Source organism: Rhincodon typus, chromosome 18 (assembly GCF_021869965.1).
Source record: "Rhincodon typus isolate 14 chromosome 18, sRhiTyp1.1, whole genome shotgun sequence".
Lineage (NCBI taxonomy): Eukaryota > Metazoa > Chordata > Chondrichthyes > Orectolobiformes > Rhincodontidae > Rhincodon > Rhincodon typus.
The window spans coordinates 35,933,366-35,959,050 of record NC_063349.1 but is presented as its reverse complement, the minus strand read 5'-3'; the positions used below and the strand labels follow the sequence as shown (position 1 = coordinate 35,959,050).

At 39.6% G+C, this 25,685-nt stretch overlaps 1 protein-coding gene and 1 long non-coding RNA gene across 8 annotated transcripts in view; one reads left to right on the top strand and one right to left on the bottom strand.

Moving 5' to 3' along the window:
* The window catches only part of LOC109928364 (small integral membrane protein 29-like), an 83,997-nt gene extending 58,492 nt beyond the window's left edge, over positions 1 to 25,505 (bottom strand). For 6 of the 7 annotated variants that reach the window (XR_007264130.1, XR_007264129.1, XR_007264128.1 and 3 more), the window contains exon 1: positions 25,401 to 25,505. The gene's annotated coding sequence lies outside the window, so the exon portion shown is untranslated. The remainder of the gene's footprint in view (positions 1 to 25,400) is intronic. The other variant, XM_048607859.1, reaches the window with a different exon arrangement.
* Positions 25,427 to 25,685, top strand: part of LOC125485377 — an 852-nt gene continuing 593 nt past the window's right edge. Inside the window, exon 1 of the long non-coding RNA XR_007264131.1 lies at positions 25,427 to 25,606. This is a non-coding gene — a long non-coding RNA (uncharacterized LOC125485377). The remainder of the gene's footprint in view (positions 25,607 to 25,685) is intronic.

Sequence of the window (25,685 nt, the reverse complement as noted above, 5' to 3'; positions counted from 1 at the left end):
TCCACTCCCGTACATCTCAGATGTCCTCGTTTTTCAAGGACCGCAACTGCCCCCCCTCAGTGGTCGAGAACGCCCTTGACCGTTTCTCCCGCAACTCATCCCTCACACCCCCTCCCCGCAATAACAACCAAAACAGAATCCCCCTCGTCCTCACGTACCACCCCACCAACCTCCGGATCCAACGCATCATCCTCCAACACTTCCGCCATCTGCAATCCGACCCCACCACCAAAGACATCTTTCCCTCCCCACCCTTATCTGCTTTCCGGAGGGACCACTCTCTCTGTGACTCCCTTGTCCGCTCCACACTCTCCTCCAGCCCCACCTCACCCGGCACTTTTCCCTGCAACCGCAGGAAGTGCTACACCTGCCCCTACACCTCCCCCCTCACCCCCATCCCAGGCCCCAAGAAGACTTTCCACATCAAGCAGATGTTCACCTGCACATCTGCTAATGTGGTATACTGCATCTGCTGTTCCCGTTGTGGCCTCCTCTACATCGGAGAAACCAAGCGGAGGCTTGGGGACCACTTTGCAGAACATCTACACTCGGTTCGCACTAAACAACTGCACCCCCCAGTCACGAACCGTTTCAACTCTCCCTCCCATTCTGCAGACGACATGTTCATCCTGGGCCTCCTACAGTGCCACAACGATGCTACCTGAAGGTTGCAGGAACAGCAACTCATTTTCCACTTGGGAACCCTGCAACCCAATGGTATCAATGTGGACTTCACAAGTTTCAAAATCTCCCCTCCCCCTACCGCATCCCAAAACCAGCCCAGCTCGTCCCCGCCTCCCTAACCTGTCCTTCCTCCCACGTATCCCCTCCTCCCACCTCAAGCCCCACCCCCATCTCCTACCGACCAACCTCATCCTGCCCCCTTGACCTGTCCGTCCTCCCTGGACTGACCTATCTCCTCCCTCCCTCCCCACCTACACTCACCTTTACTGGCTCCATCCCCGCCTCTTTGACCGGTCTGTCTCCTCTCCACCTATCTTCTCCTCTATCCATCTTCTATCTGCCTCCCCCTCTCTCCCTATTTATTTCAGAACCCCCTTCCCCTCCCCCATTTCTGAAGGAGGGTCTAGGCCCGAAACGTCAGCCTTCCTGCTCCTCTGATGCTGCTTGGCCTGCTGTGTTCATCCAGCTCTACACCTTGTTATCTCAGATTCTCCAGCATCTGCAGTTCCTACTATCTCTGAAACAATTCCTTTCTGAGTTATGTTACATTGGTACCAGCACCCACATTATATTGTCTAAGCGCCATTATTCAGTCAGTGTCTGCAAGTTACTTGATCATAAATAGGTGGCAACTGAACTGAATTCTGTTCTTATTCCATGTCTATTAACTCATACTTCCTGCAAATATCAATGAATAATGATCAGCAAGAGGTACCTGGACTAATTTGCGCTGTCTATCGGAAGTAATTTGAGCAACTGCATCACCTCTGACACCATCAAGGATAAGATCAGCTAATTAAGCACAGGCAATGAATCTTCTTCATCTAACCCAGCTTCTCATTATATTAACTTGCTGAAGCATCCAGGGAACATGAAGGAAATATGAAGGAAAATTCCACTTCACCTGTTAAAAACAATAACAAGTTACAAATACCAAAAGCTATTAACATTCTTGTACAATCAATTTTCTGTTCATGCTAGATCAGTATTGTACAATGAAATAGGCATCTAATTTTAATTTTAATAATCTGTGACAAAGTACTTTGCAGCATGATTAAAAAGAACCCAACTGTTACACTGAGCTAAAACGCACCAACGTTTTCCACACTCAACTGACCACACAAGCTCCATGAAGACTGAATTCTGCTAACCTGGACTAAATCTTCTAACAAAGACAAAAGAAACATAACTGCAAACACAAACACCTTCAAACACAGTTTAATCCTGCCTCCTGGTTGACAAAGTAGCTAAAACAGCCTATGGTTGATCATCAAATTCTCAATAATGATGGATAAACAATTTACCTTGCCTCAAACCACAAAACCTCTCTATTCAAATTAATTGAAAACATTAGATAGCAATCTAATATGTAATGGATTTAAAAAGATACATGTCATAAACTACATTCTTAAAAGCATTCCTTCGGCTGGACGGCAATGAAAGTACAATGTACAATCCTAAGCATAGCTATTAGTTTCAATGGAGGTATTAACTCCCTACCTGTAATTGGAACCAAATAATTTCCAGTTTGTTTAGACAGTAGCTTAGATTTTTGATGATAACTCAATGCAAGAGTATCATCTCAAAGTTCCAATGGGCTTTGTTTTAAGTCTTGAGCGAGTTAAGGGGCTACTTTCCAATCTACTTTACTGGTGATGTAATACTTTTAAGTTAGGTGCTCTGCAAATAAATCCACAAAAATAGCTGAATAGACATCTGATAATGTAGTTGCCTACTCATCTTTATCATGGCATTCAGAAAGGCTTATTGAATTGAAACGCCAATGTTATATTCATTAAAGACTTGGTTAAACTATTCTGAAAAAAAAATTCCTCTGTTAAAATATTATGCAAGTCAAGCATTAGATTGATGATCAATTGTTGTACGAAAAGGAGCAGGAGTAGGCTACTTGGTCGTCATTTAATAAGAACTGGCTGATTTGACCATAGGCAAAATTCACATTCCTGCACCCACCTGATAACCCTTTGCTTACTGTGAATCTATCCATCTCTGCCTTAAGAATTCAAAAACTGATTCCAAAGTATTTTCGGGAATAGAGTTCCAAAGACTGGGTGATTCCTTATTTTTAAGTAGTGAATCCTAGTTCCAGATTCTCACATAAGAAAGAACATCCTCTTCACATTTGTCCTGTCAGAATGTTATACATTTGGGTCAGCATTTATTCATTTAAATGCCACTGAATACAGGCCTAGGTTGTTCAACATTTCCTCATAAGACCACCTGGCCATTCCAGATATTAGTCTGGTAACAAAAACAGAAATTACTGGAAAATCTCTGCAGGTCTGGCAGCATCTGTGGAGACGGTCTGGTAAACCTTCTCTGAACTGCTTAAACACATTTAAAAATTCCTAAGGTAAGGTGACCAATATTGTATACAGTACTCAGACATGGTCTCACCAGTGCCCTGTATAACTGAAGCATAACCTCTCTACTTTTGCATTCAATTCTCCTTACATAAATGATAACATTCTTTTATCTTTCTTAATTACTTGCTGCACCTTCATACTAGTTTTCTGTGATTTATGAACTAGAACACCCAGATCCTTCTGTTTCTTAGAGCTCTGCAATCTCTTACCACTTAGATAATATGCTTTTTTTATTCTTTGTGCCAAAATAGATAATTTCCAACATCATACTCTTTGCCAGATGATTGCCTTGTTACTTAATCTATCTTTATTTTTGTGTAGCCTCATTTCCTCTTCTCAACTTATTTTCCTTCGTGTCATCAGCAAATTTGGCAACAATTTCCATCCCTTCATCCAAGCGATGTATATAAAAATTCTAAACAGTTAAAGTCCCAGAAGGATCTTGGTGGCACATTACCTCATCAACCTCTTTTGTCCAGACCAATAAGCTACCACCTACACCATGAGCTTTTATTCCCCACAAAAACCTTTGAGGTGTTACTTTATCAAAACGTCCCTGTTGCAGCTTTTTTAAACACCATGAAAGTGAGGAAGCAAATATTTGGTGGAAGAACAGACAGATTTTACTGCTCAGGTTCAAAAAATATTAAAAGTAGTGTCTGATGTCAATAAAGTTTATGGACTATTGAACTTTACGACAAGGGATTTAAATATGAAATAGGAGACGTAACACTAAGTTTCTGAAAAACATTGATAAGACCACAATTCAATATTGTGAACAATTTGGGGCTCAAACCTAGGGGTCATTTTTTTTCTTCCCCAAGGGCTCTATAGATTTTCTCAAGGGCTGTTTTTGATTTCTGAGGGATCCTTTTTCATTCTCACCAGGTCAGTTATTAGGTGATGCAGTCACATAGTAACAACACTTTTTATACTTGTGTTGACATACGAGGTATTTGAATTCACTTAGAAACAGAATTAAAGACACAGAGGGTTTTGAGATTTAGAAATGCAGCACCAGAGTTAATAATTTACAAAATACCATGGAATACTTTTAAAACAGTTTATGCAGTAGAAAATAGAATAACGGAATTGCAGAAATGGGGTAAACAAACAGAATTAGAACTAGAGGCTGCATAGAAGTTGAATAGCAACATTGCACAAGTCCATAGATCTCAGTAGGTGTCAGCACAGGTACATAGGGTGGTAAAGCATACGGGGTGCTTGTCTTCATTAGCCGGGGCGTAGAAAACAGGAGTAGGAAAGTCTTGTTGCAACTTTTTGAAACATCGGTTAGGCAACAGATGAAATGGTTGCCACACTATGGAAGGACTTGACTGCACTGGAACGGTGCAGAGGAGATTCACCAGAATGTTGTCTGGGATGGAAAGTCTGGAGACTGGATAGGCTCAGTTTGTTTTCCCTGCAACAGAGGTAGCTGCAGGGATATGACTGAGGTATACAAAATTATGCAATGCATAGACAGGGTAGATCATGAGTATAGTTTTCCCATGATAGACATGTTTAACACCAGAGGCCATAAATTTAGGATGAAAAGTAAGTGTTTTGGAGGGGATCTCAGAGATATGGAATCCACTGCCTGAGAGGATAATGGAGGCAGGCACCATTTGAGAAATGTTTGGATGATGTCAGAGCATAGTAGGCTATGGACCAAGTGCAGGTAAGTGACATTAATATAGTTTGGCGTTTGTTGATCAGCATAGGCTTGGTGGGTCAAAGGGCCTGTTTCTATGCAGTCTAATGCTACGACTCCACAACTCTATGAATTGGTTGGGTGGAACAGTCCATTTCTGTATTGTAATTTCTAGGTCATTCTATGAAAGAATGAGACTAACTGAAAGTATCAATTACTGTACAGATTTATTTTTGGCATCTGATATTTACTATAGTCAAACTGCAGTAAACACAATTACAACCACATTCTCATTAGAACTCAGTGTTTTTCAATGAGTGAAATGGACTGTATTCAACCACAGCCACTCCACATATGGCTTGCCAAGTAATCACTTATGAGCAGAATCCAACAAATTGAAAGCAGTCCAATTCTTTAAAGAACCTGCATGTAATACTGCATCTCCTTCATCTTACTAAGAATTCCATATTGTATTAAAAGGATAATATATCCGAGCAGTTAATTACGGAATGTAGAGATTATGCATTCTGTTTCTCTTCTAAATCAGAGTTATTTTGCTGTATAATGTATTCATAACGCGACCGAAGTGAAATAAATGAAAATAGACAATGTTTCACAAAATGTTTTCCAAAATAAAATCTGCCTCACTCTCTGGTTATGTATCTTCCATTGGAAAATTGCTGCAGTACAGGTACTCATCGATGCAAAATTTATGGACATTTTTATAAGAAGTCAAAAATTACTACTGAAATTGGGTGTTACATTTATAAAATTCTGAAATTTAATTAATGTGAGTTAATGACTTTACATTGCATTTTTATAATAAATGGAACCTGATTTTAAGGGCTGGGGTCTTCCCTTTGACCCAAGTCAAACTGGAAATTATGTATTCATAATAAAAATGTAATCTTGTTTCTTTGGTAAATGGCTTTACTGCCATCTAGCAGCAATTAAGTAGAAATACAGACGCAAAGCTGAGCCTTTATACTTGATAATAATGTACCTCTACCACCAGCTGCGAACAGTCTTCATGCTGCTCAGCACCAAATTGCATCTCAGTTCTATGTCCACAAGACACATTTACCTCTTATCCATAGACAGTGGCATCAGACATTTGCCATGCCTCGCAACCATCATGGCAATTCTCTGATTCATTTTCAGGCCTCTTAGGAAACAGAGGTATGCACTGCAGGATGCACCGGCAACTAGCATTGAAAGGGTACAGTCGAGACTATGTGCGCATGGCAGGCACCCAGCTCACGATGCTGTGGGATGAGGGAGACAATACTGCCATGCAAAAATGACAATGGATTGTACTGAACTCAGTGATAAGTTTCATGGTTGATGTACAGGGGGTCGAAGCACAACAGGCTGACTTTTGTTGATGTAAGATGTTGGTTATTCAATCATTGCAGCACATTCACCAAGCTGATGCATGTGCTGTGACAAAGACTATATTGGAGCATAAAATAGGACTTCTAAAGATGTGGTTTAGCTTCTTAGATCAGTCTGGGCAGAGGCCCTGCTCCAATACAGGCCAGACAGAGTAAGCCACCTAATTGTGAATTGTTTAAAATTCATTCATGGGACAAGGCTAAGCCAGCATTTATTGCCCATCCCTAATTGCCCAGAGGGCATCTAAGAGTCAACCACATTGCTATGTGTCTGAAGTCACATGTAGACCAGACCAGGTAAGGATGGCAGATGTTGGATTAACTGTCCAGCAATGACACCACTGGACTGTTGTCTCCCTACTTTTGCAGCATGTGACATAGTGATTTGATAGATGCCAAGGAGCTGGGGGAATGGGAGCAGTTTTCCAAGAAAGGGGATGAGGACATTGGGTGGAGGAAGCTCTCCTTTTGCATGACAGAACTCGGCTGCAAACCAGACAGGACCTGATTGACACCCAGTTCCAATAGATGAGTACTGGGTGCAGAAGACCAGCATGGAACATTTAACAGTCATTGGTCATACTGCCAATGGTTGGCACTGTGGTCACAAACTTCAGCATCAATTAGTTTTGTTTGTGTTTGCTTTTGTTAGCTGTGACTTCATGGGTACTGGAAATATATCGTTGTTCCTTCAGTGTCACTCAGTCAAAATCCTGGAACTCTCTCTGTTAACAGTATTTGGGGTCTACCTACACCAAATGAACTGCAACAGTTCAAGAAAGCAACTTACCTCCACCTTCTCAAGGGCAACCAAGGATGAGCAACAAATGCTGGCCTAACCAGCAATGCCCATATTCCATGAATTTAAAAAAAAGTAGGTTCAGCCAAGGTTCAGGAAACCAGCGAAAATTTTTTTTAAAAGTCTGAACTGAAATTAACATTTTTATCAAAAGAGACTAAAACCAGGCAGGAGTGAAGACATTCATACCACATATTTAAATTTATATCTGCATAATAAGTTCTACATATTAGAGATGACAGACTCACTTGCAATTATACAGCTTGGAAACAATTATCCCATACACAAGAAATGCATGAATAAGCTGTGTTCCAAGCAACTGCTTTGGTAGAGCAGAGTGAGATGGATTGGTAATTGGAACAGAGAACACTCTCTCTTTCTCCCAGCTTTCTGTCAGCCTTTTGAAGAACAAAGCATCCGGTGATAATGAAAACTGCAGAGAAATGACTGATCATAGCAAAGATATCTGTGATATTCATGGATGTCCCTGATCCAGGACATCCTTATGCAATTGTAATCTCAGGTTAAAACTTAATACCTTAAGAACATCCCAAGGAATTTAAACTCCATGTCTTTTTTATTTGTACAAGACACTATCCCTTTTTAAACTTCATGCCTAAGCTCGTGCATGTTTTTGATGTCATGTCTTTACTATTTCTCTCTGGGTTAACCAACAATAAAATTACTCCGCTTTCACTCAATGAAATCTGGTAATTAATCTACTTGACTGTTTCTGGTGAACTAGTTAACTAAATGTTGTCGAACTGAGATATAGCTGTTTGCTAAAAACTTAATTAAATCTTTGTAGCGGCCAACTGAGTAGGTTAAAAAGAGGGGAACCAATATACCCCTCTACATTTTGTCGTAACAATGCATAAATATTCGCAGGCAGGCTTTGCTTGGATTGGAGCATTTATGAGTGTTATGTTTTGAAACTATCATTAAGTTAAAATTAAGAGGGTTATGTCCAACACCATCCTGTGGGCAAAGGGGATATAGTTTCAATTTAACTTTGGTCTATCGATAACTCTGGTGGTTTCAAAAAAGCATTGTATAATGTCATTCAGCATATTATTGAATTTGCAGGACTTTTTTTCCCACCACATATCCTTTATCTTCCAGAATTGCCTTCAAGTGTCAGCTCTGAGCTATTGGAATGCGGTCTTCTTAATTTGCAACCCTCAGTTGTTCTGCCTGGTAATAAAGGCTTTTGTTCTAGGACATGTTTCAGCATAACTTTTGTCAAACCAATACTGGTGTTGAAAGATGCTTTTGTGATTTGACCAGCGTAAAGCAAGACTTTATGATAATCGCCAAACTATTTATAATTTACTTGATATTAGCCATCCACAAAGTAACTGCTGTCTAGTGTGGAAATGGTGACTTCATGGGCTAGAACTATTGAAGGAGGTTGATAGGAATGGACTAGTTGCTAGGTGCAGTGGGCAACCCATTAATGTGCAAAGTGGTATGGTATAGCACTAAGTACAAAAGATACAGCTTCAGAAAAATGAGACCATCTCCACGGGATAGAGGCCCATGATCTTCTATAAAGATTACACTAACCCACTAGGCAATGGCCTAGCGATATTATCGCTGGACTGTTAATCCTAAGGAAGAGTCACCGGACCCAAAACGTTAACTCTATTTTTTCCCTTCACAGGTGCTGCCAGACCTGCTGAGTTTTTCCAGCAACTTTGTTTTTGTTTCTGATTTACAGCATCCACAGTTCTTTCAGTTTTTGTTAATCTAGAGACCCAGGTAATGTTCTGGGGACCTGGGTTTGAATCCCGCCAAGAGAGATAGTGGAATTTAAATTCAATAAATATCTGGAATTAAGGGTCTAATGATGACCATGAATCCATTGCCAATTGTTGGAAAAACCCATCTGGTTCACTAATGTCCTTTAGGAAAGGAAACTGCCATCTTTATCTGGTCAGGCCTACATGTGACTCCAGACCCCCAGCAATGTGGTTGATTCATGACTGTCCTCTGGGCAATTAGGGATGGGCAATAAATGCTGGCCTAGCCAGCGACGCCCTCATCCCGTGAATCAATAAAAACGACTTCCCTCTCAAGTCCCAGAACTACTACGCTTATTGGCATGTGTTTGTTCTTGGGTTCCTCACAGTGGATCACTGACCACACTGGGAGAGATGTCCCTTCTCACAAGTATGCAACCTGTGATCTGATGGCTTGTTTAAGATAAAAGTAACGAAGAGGACTATTGTGGAATAAATGAGTCATGAATTCTGCCAAGCAACTGGGCACACAGCTACCAGATATGCAATCTGTATTGCGAACAATTTGCCCAGTTCAAGAGTATAATGTCTTTCTATTGAGAAAAGATGCTAGGCCAGTTATGCAAAGTGTAACAGCCAAGTGAATGCTGTGCTTAACACTTTAGACCCTGAGGAAAAATGCAAAATCTTGCACTCTCCAGTCTCACTTTACTCTAAAAATGGAAATGTGATACATAAGTTCTTCCTGTTATAAAGATACTTAGTGACTTGCCTATAGGAGCACACATCATACTGAGGGATGCTGCTTTCTATGGCCTGAAATGACTCAAAAACAAACACTGAGCCACAAAGACCTTGACAACCACAGGCAATATTGTTTGAATGTTTGCTTTAATGCACCAATTGAGACTGCAGCAAGTGATGTAGCTCAATGACTGACTCCTTGGTAAAGTACAGGTTCCTTACACATTCGTATTCAGTGAAGTTGACGCATGTTGCCTCCCTGAAAATCCCCATGGGTAAAGGCTCCTGTGAAGCGGCCTCCTCCTTGCTCTTCCCCCAGTACACGTGGATATAGAGTCTGTAACCTCCGCCAGAAACTTGTACTTTTCTGAGCTTTTCTTCATGTATAAGTTATCATAAATTCTAGAGAATCTTTTGGCAACATAACATGTTGGGATTTTATAAAGATGAGGATTTGCTGTTTCAGTTGAGGGTGAAATGTAGTCACCCCCGTGTATTTATGCTACGCTCAACTGATGACTGACTTGTCAATTTTAAAATTAGCCAAACCAGCACACTCCCCCTACACCTCTCCAATAATAATAAATGTTTCTATTGCACAAGCATGTGTGTTTGGTGAATTAACTATAAGCCCATGCTTCAACCAATGCTAGGAATTAACGCAAGTCTTCAATGGCTGTGCCTGCCTCCTTTTTCAAGCCTTCCTGCTCCCTGACTTATACTACACTGTAGTTTCTCCCCTTTTAGCACAAATTCCATCCATTAGACCTCATTCCAACCCAATTCCTGACCACACATGATCATTGCTTGGTAATTGCTCACTTAGAGCCTGTGAACATTGTGCCACTGATCAGCCATTGCTCACCTCCCTCTGTTTTTTAACCTTGCACTCAATATCAAAACTGACTTGAACAAGATATTTTGTAAGTGAGAATCTGGCAATCTATCCAACCATATTCTTGTAAACCTCACTTGGTGATTACAAGGGTAAAATCACTGCATTCACTTTCAGTCTCACCTTTATATACTTAGCTCTACTACTTCTGCTAACACCTCCTGCACTACCTCTTCCATCTTTTCCAACATGGCACAGGGCAAGCTTCCATTTCTCTCCTCAGTAACCTCTCATGCTTCAATTCTACTGTTATCCAAAACTTGGCACTCTAGTTATATCAAAACACTGGCTCAAAAAGACTCAACTCTAATGTCTCTGGGACAATTAGAAATGGGTAATAAATACCAGCCTTGCCAACAACATACACAACCAGGAATTCAAAAAAAAACTCCTGTAAAATCAGAACTATATAGGTTAATATGCTTCCAAAATTTGTTTAAATTATGAATGTTGAATATGTGACATGACATAGGCATAATTCTCTCTACCCATAGTCTGACAGTATTCTAGACAATACATTAGAAGGACAAAAAAGAATCATTACTATTCCAAGCCACCTAGATGGAATCAGGACTATTTGGATTGGGATGCAAACTTCCCAATTTTTAAGAAAAAAATTATATTTATATTTTGATAAGGATAAATGAGATATTTTGTAAAATTAAAACACAATGGTTACATTTTGGTTTCATTATCTCAGACATAAAATATTGTAATGCTTTCCTGTCAAGATAGGAATTAATCATCCTATAAATTAAGGGATAAGGAATACAAAATACTAGGCATTCAACTAAAACGGTTAATAAAATGCACACCCCATAACTTTAAATTTCGAGTATGATTTCAAACAAGCCTTTATGGACTTTTTGACTTCGATGATAGTGCAGCAGTCAATATAAAAACTGTAAATGGATACCAGTATGGAATAATAGTGCGTTTGTGAACAAAGGTTTCGACTATACATTATTAATCTGACTTTTTTTCAAGAGTGTTGGGGAAATTAGATATGAGCTTTCTTCTGCAATTGTAGTAATGGCATTGAGGCAGCAGTTTTCGTACAGAAACTGATAATAAAAAATACACTTTTGTACTGAAAAAAAATAATTGCAGAGTTCTCCTACAATGCTTTTGTATTTTTCCTCACAGTAATTTCAAGATTGTGATGTGATGTGAACAGTATGATCAGAGTTCTAATGATGTAATTACATTGAAGAACTCTTCTTTTGCAAGTCTTGTAGCACCTTCTACTGGTTATCAGGCAGTACTTCCGAAAATTCACTTTCCTTAAATGTACTGAATTTTAGAAATTCATTTCATAATTTGTACTAAAATTCATTTTAGAGGTTTCTGTAGCACCGAACAGCTCTCAATCTAGAAATCAAGCCTAATAATACAGCGTTTCCTTTTCCCATAACTTAGTTTTCTTTTCCTGTCAAACTTTACACAAACTCAGGAGACAGTAACGACTGCAGATGCTGGAAGCCAGAGTCAATAAACATGGAGCTGAACCAACACAGTAGGTCAGACAACATCAGAGCAGCAGGAAAGTCAATGTTTCAGGCTGAAACCCATTGTTAGGACTGGGGAGGGGGAGGGGAGCCCAGAAATAAATAGAGGGAGAGGAGTGGGGCTGGGGAAAGGCACGTGGGATGGTAACAGGTGGATGCAGGTAAGGGGTTATAGTGACTCGTCAGTGAGAAGGGTGGAGTGGATAGGTGAGTAGGAAGATGGACAGGGTAGGTCAGGTCAGGGAGGCGAGCCAGGGACAAGGCTGGGGATGGAGGGATTTTGAAGCTGGTGAAGTCAATATTCACGCCCTTGGGATGTAAGCTCCCAAGGCGGATTATCAGGTGTTGTTCCTCCAGTTTATGTTTGGCCTCATTTTGACAGTGGAGGAGGCCAAGAATGGATGTGTCGCCAGCGGAATGGGAGGGCGAATTAAAACAGATAGCAACTGGAAGATCGGGTTGGTTAATGCGCGCGAAGCGCAGATGCTCCGCAAAACACAAACAAACTTAATTCGATTCCTACTTTTAATTACATTAAAATGTGCAATTATTGTGAACACTTCAGATAATATCATTGTAGAGTTGCGTAGTTTACTGTCAGTATTTATAATTTGGAACAAGGAGGAAAATAAATTCTTTGCAAGTGCTACAGGAATTAAATTCTTAAACATAATACCCTTAGCTTAAAGTTAGGTACAAAAGTAAGCTTATTCAGTCAAATTACAGTACAACATAAATATTACTTAGTATCGAAATTTATTTTAGTATCATTTTTGGGGGCTGTGTGATTAACATTCAAAGTCAGAAAAGAATCACAAGCACACACAAGTTGAAGTAACCTAACAGGAAAATAATTCCTGAATATCAGAATACCATTTTCAATCCACTACATCTCTCAAAATAGCCTTGATCTTGCTGCGATGCTAAAACAAACCCAGTACAGTCATGTTTGATGCCGTGACAATATAATCATGTTAATCAATAAAAAGAATCAATTTAATTTAGAAGGCATATGGTATCATATCCCTTCTTAGGTGAGGGCATAAGATGTTCTACACAAGCAATCCTTTCTGAGAAACTATAAATGAAATGAAAGTTACTTAGGAAACCTGAACAAAAAGTAAAACAAATTGATTTGATTTGATTTGGTTTATAATTGTCACATGTACACAGGTACAGTGAAAAGTTTTGTTTTGCCTGCAGTACAGGCAGATCATACCATACAAAGTGCACAATAGAACAGAGTGAGGAATACAATGTTACAGCTGCAAAGGAGGTGCACAAAGAGTGAGATCGACATTAAATTTAAAACTTGAGAGGTCCGTTCAGAAGTTCAATAACAGCGGGGAAGAAGGTGTTTCTGAATCTGCTGGCACGTGTCTTTAAGCTCTTGTATCTTCTGCCCAACAGAAGAGTTTGGAAAAGATTATAAATGGGGTGAGACAGGCCTTTGATCAGTTTGGCTGCCTCCTCAAGGCAGCAAGAAGTGTAGATGGAGCCAATAGTTAGAAGGTTAGCAGGTTAGTCAAAATATTTAATGACAATTGATTAGTTTTTGTTTTGATTTTGGACTCCATGACAAAACTGGGGAAAGGCAGATAGGAGGCCTAGATTCAAGTCCCACCTGCTCCAGAGTTATGTAATAACATCTTTAACAGTTTAATTAGAAATTATCTGGGTTCCTCAGGGCAGTGTATCCTGTCCGACTAACTTCAGCTGTTTTATCAATGACCATCTCCGCATTGTAAGGTCAGAGGTGGAGCTCTTTACTGATTATCATATGCTGTTCAAACATTTGCAATTCCTTAACAAACGAAGTAGACTATTGCTAGATGTAGAAAGACCTGGATTAACAGCCAGGCAATGCTGCAACAACTCTTGTAATACACACCTCCAAAAAAGTTAAGCCTGTCCATCCCATCAATGGCATTATCAATGCCAAATCCCCTACCATCAGCATCATCGATGTTGTGTCATGCCTCACAGTTAGTACGCAGTATTCCCTTTAAGAGATATGCTCATGATATTGTTACCATATCACAATATTTAACCAGCGAGCCTAAAAGTCTTGGGCCTTATTTTTATTTAAGTATAACACATTGGTGAAAGCATGCTACTCTTTGTAACACAATATCTTAATATTAACCCAGACACTGAAGGGCCTGTGACTGTAATATTTGTATATATCAGGAGCTAGAATAAATATCTAGCTAATTATTAAATACAAGGCTATCCACTTCTAGTTCTTATGTCACTGGAGCTAACACAAGCAATGCCACATCATGTGCAAACACCCTGTTGGAGGAAAAGCCATTAACATGATGGCAGTTCATAGCTGACCGTGGTGAGCATTTATAAAATAGTCCAAGATCTTGGAGGCAGACATTTGGAAACCACACCGAAGATCAATCGACAATAACCCTAGATATTGATATGTTCAGAAAATGACCAATTACCAGCACCAATTTCTGTGAGTAAAGATTTGAGAATGGAACAGCCAGAAGTCAGAGAGCTATTCCTTTTCTGCTTAAATCCTACATTCTTTCAAGTTAGAAGAGCCATCTCCCTTTTAAAAAAAATCTAATAGCCTGCTTTCCAACTAAAATTTAAAACTAAAAATGGCAGTCAAAGGCTACTCACATCATAAAGACAAAGCATTCTTGAATGAAAATATAGCCATTACAACATTAATCATAAAAAATGGTTTTGTACACTAACAAGACTTAACTGCATGCAGTGGGTGTTTAGTTACAACATCTTGTGTCTCCAAATCAGTACCAAGGCAAAGGGAACATCCTCCACCCCTTGTCCTCATTCCTAATTTTGTAGTAACACTGTCCAGTAACAAAAATCTGTTAAAGGTCTGAATTCACTAATGCAAGTTTCTACAGTAATTGAATCCAGTAAAAGAGTAGCAACAAGGAAAATAAAGTAAAATAAAAGCAGAAAAGGAAGGAGGAGGAGAGGAGAGAAAAGCAAAATCAGTAAAAGAAACAAACATTACACTCTATTACTAAAAACACAGCAAAGAACTTTAATGAGAAATGGAAGGCAAACCTAATTATGGTCTGAACAGGCAATTATACCTTGACTGAATTTCAGCTATCCAGCAATACCTGCAGTTTTATTTTAAAGATAATGTGATAAATGATCTCTAGAAGAGAGCTTGAAAATTATCTTTGTCATCAGTAAGGGGGGCTTTACAGAATTAATGATTCGATCTTTCTGTTGATGATCAGGAAATGCAGGAAAGATCCAGAAGGTACTCAGAGACCAACTCAAGGTAAACATTAACTCTAGGATTAACAGAATCCAACTCATCATACAGACAGCAACCCCAAAAGTCTATTGACAAGTTGTTGGAAGATGCTGTAAAGACCATGAATGTGACCTTTTCTGAAGAAGTGCTCTCAGAGAAGCTTACTAAATTGGTAAATACCTCTACACCAATTAAATCCTTCAGAAAGGATTTTATGGGCAAGAAATTGGGTGCAGTCATTGATGCTTTATTTGAAATGGATGCAAGAATGGAGTCATTGTGGCAGGCCAACAACAATTATATACCTTAGGTATAGTCAATACTCATATTATCATCAGCAAAGTGCACCAAACCAACAAGATTCATAACAGATATGGTTTACCGCATCTACCCAAAAGCTGACCAGCTTTTCTTCATATCTGCAAAGCTCACGTGGCACCAAAAGGTGTTGGTTGCATGTGCAAGAAATCTGTTTCCAAAAGTGAAACCAGACCCCAGAACAATACACAAGTGACCAACAAGATGGTACAAAACCAGAAGGGAGCAAAAAAACTATTAAGAACTTATACAAACACATCTATGAAGGGTACAGTCAATCAACAACCAACATGTTGACTGTATGAAGTCAAAAGATTTTAAAGCCATTAACATCATAGGAAAAGGCATGTTGATACACCCTAAAAGTGAAGCAGGAACTAATACCAATGTTACCACTGTGTATCATGAAAGACATGTACCTGAGAAAATGATGCTCCACAGTATAACCGACAAGAGACTTTCTTATCATATTATGCACTTTGAATTCCATGCATTAGCAGAATAAAACTGCAATGCCAATGCACAAGCTCATCTTGGTTTCCCAAAATTTTCTACCTAGAAGATACCAATGGTCCAGCAGTGACGAGACTATCAGTATGCAGAAATCTCAGTAAGTCACAATTCATGAGATTCAAACCAAACCCTCTGTGGCAGAACAGACCACAAGTGATGCAATTGAATCAGTCAATCTCAAACATCGGTACCTAGACCAATTCAACATGATGGACAATCTTAAAGGAGGATGACAATTGTACTGTAAAGATGATGCAATTTTATTTATTGAAATTTGAATTATTAATCCTGTGTTTACCCATTTGAATAATTACCAAATTGACAACACTTGTCTATGTACAACCAAATTTATTGTTTGGGATTGATTTTTATCTTTGGATAAAGGCAGATGTTGTGTTGTGTTGTGTATCACAGTTAGCATGCTGTATACTTTTAACAGACATGCTCATAATGTCATCACTGCATCATAGCATGTGACCTGAAAATGTGAAGATTTCAAGCCCCATCTTAACTGGAACCATTTGAAGCATAACACTTTGGTGAAAGCATGCTACTCTTAGTTAGTTACTGACTTGGTTAATGTTAGCCCAGACAGTGTAGGGCTGCAACTGTAATATTTGTATACATCAGGGGCAGTAATAATTGGATTAAATCTTTCAGTATGACCCTACATTTGCCTAGTTCTTACATTATGTAAGTTAACAAAGCGTTGCTGCGTCAGGTACAAATACCCTGCTAGAGGCAAAGCCACACAGTGATCAGAAACTCAAGCACACAAATGCAATGACCACCAAGGTTTGTGAAAGCTAGAGATTCTGCAAAAAGTTGCTCACCTGACTTTCCAAAGCTTTCCATAATAACAACACAACACTCATTTTCAAATATCCTAAATTTTCCTGCAACATTCAAATCTCAATGTCTAGGCCATGAAATACATGTTTTAATAGCAATAAGTTCCTTATTCATTTGCCTAAACATTTCAGTGAGTGAAACACTAAGCATTGACTTTAGGATGCACTGCAATAACTCAGTAAGGGTTCTACAGAGGACTTTTAGAAGGCACAACATCCACTTCCTAGAAAGACAAAGTATCCAGAAGGTGCATAGGAGTACCATCACTTATAAGTTCTTCCCTAAGTCACTTATTATCTAGACATGGACATTTCTTCTTCAGTGGTGAATCAAAAAACTGAAATACAGTATTCCAACTAACAGCACTACAGAAACAATTCAACATACCACATTCACAAAGTGTTAAGTAATGATGGGTAATTAGTGCCAGGCTATTCAACTGCTAACAGCCAAGAAATAAAGTAACAGAATTACTTTATATTACCAATCCAAATACTTTTCTTCAACAGTCTTTTACAAAATATTTTTAGATCACTCAGCTGGAGGATAACAGTTTAAATCTTGTTAGCACATTACTTTGCCATGCAGTAAAGATCAGATTTTGACTGAGCTATCACAGAAAAATACCAAATAGTAGGCTGGAAACATCTGTTCAGGAAGTTTACTAGGTCACATACTCAATACTCAGCCAAACTGACACCTAAGGAGAGAGGGAGAATATGCATTTGCATACAGAGAAGTTTAAAAATAAAAAGATGATGAAAGCAAAGAGGAAAGATCCTATGCTTTTGATGAACTCAGGTTCCACTGAACTGTGAATTATCTTTAAGAAGCCTTTCTCAGGTGGTTAAATAGATAAGAGTTCAGAACATAATGGATTGGACACTGATACAAGATGTGCTACTGCATTTTTTTAATTCCATGTTTTTGTATTTTTATAGTATGAAAGCAGCAGACTGATGGCCATCAAGAATAATTCTGATTTTACATAATTGGTAATAAAACTGCCAATGCTCTTTACAATGGGTGTCATTTACAATTTTGGTTAGATGGAATAGTATAAATGAGACAAAAGACAATAATATAAGCACGCTGCGCCTCTGGGAAGTGTGTAATATAAGGAGTCCATATGCATGAGTAATAGAAACCAAACCCACATTAGGAATTTCATTTATGAGTCACAGAACTAAATAATAGTTATATTGATTGGCGATATTAAATCCTACTTTGTGACCTCAGCAACAACCCACATAATTTAGGGAAATTATCTTTACAATCACACTTTCATCTGCTTTTGATTTTCACAATGTTATCTGTTCCTCTCCTCTGATGTTCCTTTATTTCTTCTCTTCAACTTGCACCTCCATTTCCTTCTTTTTCTAATTCTGGCTGTGTTAACTGTTACTTTGTGTTAGATGTGGTGAATAGAGAAGGATGGGATTTTTTTCTGACAACTGCAAATTGTTAAGTCCAACAGTAGTTGCAAGACAATTATCATCCTGATTTATTCCCTTCATATCTGCTTCCTATCCTTTCATTCTCAATGAATTGGCTACCTGTTTATCTTCTCTGGATTTTATACATATAAAAAGAGGACAGGAGAAAACTAACTTGTTCATCAGGCCATCACCCATATTTGTACCCCTATCCCCCAGTGCAGCCATAGAATCTGCTGGAAGATTAAAAAAAAGGCTAACTTAGGAGAAAACTCAGGATATCTTTCCTCTGACTTCAAAAACTGAACAAAAGTGTTCCAGGAGATCACACTGACTACTATTCCTTCTATATACAGATATGCTTGTCATCCAAAGGAATTTATCAAGCTGCCCTCTGAGTGGTTGCAGAAAAAAATCACACCCTATACTTATCAGCAACTTATTCCACTGTTTAATGATTGTTAAAATGTATCATATTTTATCACCGAGCAACTGATCTAGGTCTATGCTTTCGTCGCTAGTCCACCACAACCTAGCTAGATAAAATCACCCAACAACTATGAATAGGCCTAAACATTTCATTATAAATGAAAAATAAGCCCTTTATAATAGATTGTTGATTTCTAAGTTCATTTCAAGAAAATCAAGATCAAGGGGGTCAAAAGAGGTGCACAATGATCTTGAGCACAATAACGTGGGGCTGATCAGGACAACAATAGTGACAGGCCCAAGCTAAGAGGGGTTTTAGCAGTCAGTAAGGGACTCAAGGTCTAAGCAAATGCATGCAGAATTTAAGGAAAAGCTGATTGCTAACCTAGATATGAGACTAAGTGAGACATTAGCCACAGCACAATCAATCTTATCTCCTGGTCCAGCCTACACATAACTCAGGACCTACAGCAATGTGGGTGATTCTGAACTGCCTTCAGGGCAATTGGGAATGGGAATAACACTCTGGTCTGGCCAGGGACACCCATATCCCATGAACATATAAGAAATAGATGGCTTTCTTCTGCACTTGTTGAGATCCAGCAAAGTAGTTTGCATGACTGTTCCCAGAAGGAACCATGTCGTGAACAAGGTGAGGACTGGGTTGGATTTGAAGGGAGATCAGAAAGCACAAGGATCTGAGTCTGCAGCAGTGAAACCCAGAGACAATGTCTGCCCTGGGTGCATGGCAATCTTGTTCTATCCCATCACCAGAGACATGCTAATTTTATTTGACTGGAGTCTCTCAGCAAGCAGCTGGGTCTAGTTTTTACACATCCCTTTATTTCTTCTTTAGGGCCTTCCTCACCAATGATGCTGGTTCAGTGTGAACGTGGAATCTCAGTTTGCATGTTAAAACTAAATCTTCCTGAACCAGTCTTTGGCTCTTGTCTGAATGACAGAGGACACAGTCAGGTTTAATGGAGCACTGAGCCCACAGGCTCTGTAAGGGCTGCGATAGTACACCACTGACCATAAGATACAGGGGCTGAATTAGGACATTCAACCCACTGAGTCAGCTCCATCATTTGATCACATCTATGTTTCTCAAGCCAGTTCCCCTTAGTGGGACTAGTTTATTTTGGGAAACTTGGCCGGCACGGATGGGTTGGGCTGAAGGGTCTGTTTCCATGCTGTATGACTCCATGATTCTACAATATATAAACTGGGCAGGAATACAGCGAACTGGCTGGCGACCCAAAAGACCTAGAGAACAGTATCCAAAAAAGGTAAAGAACTTCTGGAAAATTGCTTGCAGAAAAAGTGTGGGAAAACAATAAGATAAGTGGACCTGGGTAATATTTCACAGCACCATGTACTGATGAGTGGCTTGTGATTGAAAAGATAGTACTGGAAAGGGTTAGCTGATATCACAAGATGAGGACCACCCAGCAGGATATAAAAAAAACTAGGCGGAGCTAACCAGTGTTCAAAGTGTTGCAGGAGTTATCATTTTATTGTGTGTACCAGAATGTTTCAGTAGCAGTAATATGTACTTATATTTAATGCTTCATAAGAAACCATCATGTATCAAAGATGTAATTTAGTTAGCTATTAAGTAAAAGGTAATGAACCTATTTACTGTTTATCAAGGCTGAGCCAACTTCTGCTGAAAACATTGTGTGGACATCATTCCTCATATTGTATTAGTAACTTAGCTTAGATCACTAAGTAGGATGTGTGTCAGTAAATCTTTCTAAAGTATCCCAGGTAGCTCAGGTGAGTGATCACAATATTTTAACAGCTTGCCATCGTGGCAAGTTGTTGGAAGTGAAGATGACATCTGTCAGCGTAGATGAGTCTTCATTTGACTGGGAAATCCAATTTCAAAAACGTGACAAAAACTTGACACAGGAAATACACAGGCTTGTTGCCTTCCAAGAGCTTTATAAACATCGGACAAAAACAGATGTTGCTGGAAAAGCTCAGCAGGTCTGGCAGCATGTGTGGAGAAAAAAAAAATCAGAGTTAACGTTTTGGGTCCGGTGACCCTTGCTCAGAACTGATGGTAGCTAGGAAAACATCGGTTTTCATGCAGAAGATGGAGGGGGGGGGTGGAGAGCACGGTGGGCAGATGGTGTAGGGAGTAAATGATAGAATAAAGCATAGAGCCCAAAGACAGACAGGAGCAGTTGGATAGACAAAGGAGTTGATAATGATCTGGCTAGGAGGTTGAACAGCTGTTAATGGGGACTGTTAGTGACTAGTAATAGGTAGTGTGTAATGGAAGGCTATGTGATAACAAGTCTTGGTGTGTGGGGTAGGAGGCTAGGACATGGGAGAGTTTAGGCCCTAGAATTATTGAAGTCGATATTGAGTCCAGAAGGCTGCAGGGTCCCAAAGCGGAAAGTGAGGTGTTGTTTTCCCAGCTTGCACTGAGGTTCGCTGGAACACTGCAGCAAGTCTGAGACAGAGATGTTTGCCAGGTCAGGTTGATGATTTAAAGTGGAAGGCAAATGGAAGTTCAGGTTCATTTTTGCGGGCAGAATGAAGATGTTCTGCAAAACAGTCCCCCAGTCTACACTTTGTTTCCCCAATGTAGAGAAGACCACATTGCGAGCAGCGAATGCATTAGACTAGATTCTGGGAAGTGCATTCTGGAAAGTATGTTTGGGCCCTTAGATACTGGGGAGGGGGAAAGTAAATGGGCAGGTGTCACACCTTTACTGGGTGCACTGGGGAAATGAAGCATGGTTATGAGGAAAAGACAGGCACCAAATCAAAACATGCAGAGCAAGTACAGACATGATGGGCCAAATGACCTCCTTCTGCACTGTATAATTCAGTGATTTATTCACTCATCACTTGGGTTGGGGTGAGGGGGTGGGTTTATACAAGAGATCAGAGTTGTAAAAATACTGTTCCATAAGGACTGTAAGAATCAGATGGGGAGGGGGTAGTGTGGGGTGCTTGGGGTGGGGTGAGTAGTGCAGGGGGATGAGGTTATGAAGTGATTTGAACATAAAGCTAAAAATTTTAAATTTGAGTCACTGAAGGACAGGGAGCAACGTAGATCAGCGAGCTTGGAAGTGAAAGCTGGTCAGAATTTGCTAAGGGATGGCTGACAGACAGCACAGTTCTGGATGGGCTGTAATTTATGGAGGATAGGAGTTTAATCAGAACAGCACTAGAGTAATGCCTGCAAGTGACAAAGGGAGCAGATGAATTAAAGTATGGGTAGTTTTATGCTGCCATATCTACGAGGCCAGAAGTGGAAAGAAGGATCAAACAGTGTTGCAAGGCTGCAAAACAGTCTGGTTAAATCTACAATGGATGCAAATAAGAAGGGTAGAATTAACGATTACCATATAAACCAGGTGGCAGTCAGCAAAAGACAATGGTTTTTGTTTTATTATCTTAATTTAAAAAATTAATACAATACTAACCTTTTAAGATTCAAAGCATCCCCTGAATTAACATGACTGAACCTTAACACAGAATCTAAGAAAAATAATTTCATCACACAATATTTGTATAATTGCACAACACAGAATTAGGTCTTAAATACAGCATATACCCCGAAATGTAATTTGATAACATGAATCCTAAAATATAAAAAAAACACCTGATGATTTTGCAGATGTATTATATACGTCGGGATATAAGCTAAATTATTTCATGTCAATGTTATATTGTAACAAAAAACAAGACTGAAATATTTAATTTCAGAAATCCCATTAACATCTGACTAAAATATTAGAGACCTCTGACCTAAAGTATGTTTAATATTATATTAAAATGTGATAATAAGTATACAATATATTTTTCTGGTTCTCATTGTTTTTAAAAGTTACCCTCACCTACATTTTTCAAGCCAGACCAAAACCAGCAAAGGGTAAAATCAATGTAAGTTAGACCTGACTGAACAAAAACAGAAAGTCTGCCTATTTTGGATTTCTAAAGCTTGTCAAAAAGTTATAAATATTAGTCATAAGCATTAATACTCCTATAAACAATCCCACAACATGTTTGAAGTCAAACCTCAAGTAACACTTGTAATATACTTCTGGCATTTAGGATTGTTCATACCATATTCATGTGGACTTCCTGGAAGGGTTTTAATTTGTGCCATATACATCAGACCACTTTCTTTTTAAAAAAAAAATCATGCTCCAGTTGGCTATTCACTTGAAACAGCCCCAGGGTCGCCTGAGTTGATTTCAATTAATCTGTAAGAAACGTGCGCCAGTTCCACATTACTTTTAGAAACAAAAAAGGTGTTCATTCACCTTCATGGCCAAATGTAAGTCAATACAGCAGAAAGGAAAAGACAACTTTTAGACCAGTCATTGCACCAGTATTTTACATCTCACAATGAAGAGAGGTAAACTGCATATATAAAACCAAAAGAACTGCTGTTGCTGGAAATCAGAAAACAAAACAGAAATTGCTGGAAAATCTCAGCAGGTCTGGCAGCGTCTCTCAGAGTTAATGTTTTGGGTCCAGTGACCCTTCTTCAGAACTGTTCTGAAGAAGGATCACAGGACCTGAAACATTAACTCTGATTGCTTTCCACAGATACTGCCAGATCTGCTGAGATTTTCCAACAATTTGCTTTTGTAAACTGCATATAATTTCCATTTGAAATGCAACTGTAATTATGAATTTGAGGAATGTATTCACTTTTTCTCTGAACAATACAATATTGCTTCACTTAAAAAGGCAACGACTGTTTGCCATCTTCAGATTACAATTCTTCTCACTACTCCCAAAATCTTCCACTCCTCTCAAAAATAACTGATGTAGGGTTCAAATATGTCTGACACTATCCTGTTTCTCTAACAAAAGGTCACTCTATACATGTACATCTTGGTAGTGAATGCTAACATTTTCTGTTTTAATTTCAGATTTTGGGCATGTGTAATATTTTACTTACACTTTAGTGAATGCGAACAAAGCTTTTGACAGTTGAGGGCATCGCATCCACACATATTCAAGCACTTTCCAGTAGACGTCACAAGGCAGCTATCCAGAGCAAAGTTTTTTGGTCATTTTTTTTCTTCCCTTTCCTATCTTAAGGTAGTAGCTACTGACCCAGTGGTTGCCCCTGTTGAGGTTAGTTGATTGAACACAAGCTAGGATCAGACTTGGAACTGGATGGCTCAGTATTACACCAAATAGTATTTTTAAGCAATATGGAAAATAAGATCTATTTCCTCCTTTTAAAGTGAATATATCCATGCTGCAGGGTAGAAAGCGAGAAACATATGATAGGCGCACGCATTATTAATTACTTATTAAAAAAAAGATTACTTAGTGTTTCATAACAGGTTGCTATTATCTGAAGTTATTAAATCAATGTAAATCCAATAATAATTAGGTGCTATTACAGAAACATCAGGCTAATTTGTCAACTGAAAGTGCAATATATAATAGATTCTGCCCTAAATTAAGTGATACATTGTTCTAAATTTCTAGGTTTGTACAACAAGTGGAATGGCAGTCTGTAGATTATTATAGGAGACTAAGGGGGAAAAAATTTCTAAAATGCATAAGCAAACTGAAGTTTTTTTTTCAGAGATAGCAAGAACTGCAGATGCTGGAGTCAGAGACAATACAGTATGTTCGTGGAGGAACACAGCAATTTTCTGAAGAAGGTCCCGACCTGAAACATCAACTTTCTTGCTCCTCTGATGCTGCTTGGCCTGCTGTGTTCCTCCAGCTCCACACTGTATTGCGTCTGGAGTTTTTTTTCTGTGCTTCAGCCACTGGGGACTTTATGCCAGGTAGTGAACACTTAGAACAGAATGGGGCATCAAGCTGGAAAGTCATTTGACAAAAGGATTGGAAGCAATATTCTAGCTGGTATTCCTGCTGTATAAAAACAGATGCTTGGCAAAACATTGGGATTAATAAGTAATGTTAATAAACACAAAATAACTGAACGTGAAAACACAAAACATACAATAATCAAATAGCATATCAAATTACTTTAACCATTATTGAAGTCAACACTGTTAGAAAAGCACAGCAGGGCATCACCATTGAGAAATGTGGCACCAGGCGCATACGTACAAGGACTGCAGCAGTTCAAACAGCAGCTATCACCACCTCCTCAACAAGGGCTATTCGGGAAGGGCAAGAAGTGCTAGTTTAGCCAGGGACGCCTGATCCCATAAACGAATAAATAAAAACCAAATCGACCTTATGTTAATATCTAAATTTAAGCTTTATTCCCACCTAGCTATAATTAGATCGTCATTTTTCGGCTTGGGAAATGACGAAACGATATTCAACTATGAAACTCAATTGGGACAGCCACGAAAATAAAACCTCCAAATGCTCAGTCGTCACTATATTTCCATACTGTAGCGACCACAGGAGTTTTGTTGAATAGCAACCGCTCAACATTGCATGAGTTTTTGTTTTGGGAGGTCTCCATCAGTCCAAATAAATTGAAATTTGAGCTGATGGGTGGAACAGGAGTCTAAGATCAAATTACAGCAAAAAGTAGAGAGATGTCAGGTGATGAGACGAGGGTAAAGTCTAAGCTGTCAAGCAGGATGGATGTGGACGGGCTGAAGGAACCTTCGACCCTGGTTACCGCAGCTGTCACTGACATCCCACTCCAGAGAAACTTTCCATCAGATTCTCCCAACTCCTGAAGCTCGACACCTCTTTACCGTCAAGATCACATCCCGATTCCCTTCCCTTTCCTTCCCCACCCCGACTCGGCGTTTCGTCCCCGGGTGACCCTATCACACAACAGGCCGACATTTTACTCACTCGGACAATCCACCGACCCCCGTCACCTCATCGCCACCCGTCCTCCTGGATCGTCGCCGGATTGAAGGGAGACGTGCGCATGCGCGCGCCGGCGGCAGCGGGGCCGCGCCCGCCCGGAGCTCGTGCCCGTGACTGCCGAGGCCGGGGAGACCAGAACGCGCGCTCTTCCTCATCAGGCTGCGACCGTTACTCGTCTCCAAAGTAACGTGAGTTTGGGAGCTGCTACAGAAAAAGCTCTGAGGGTGCACCAGCCCAGCAGGGCCTGAGGAAAACCCTCTCCGAGGG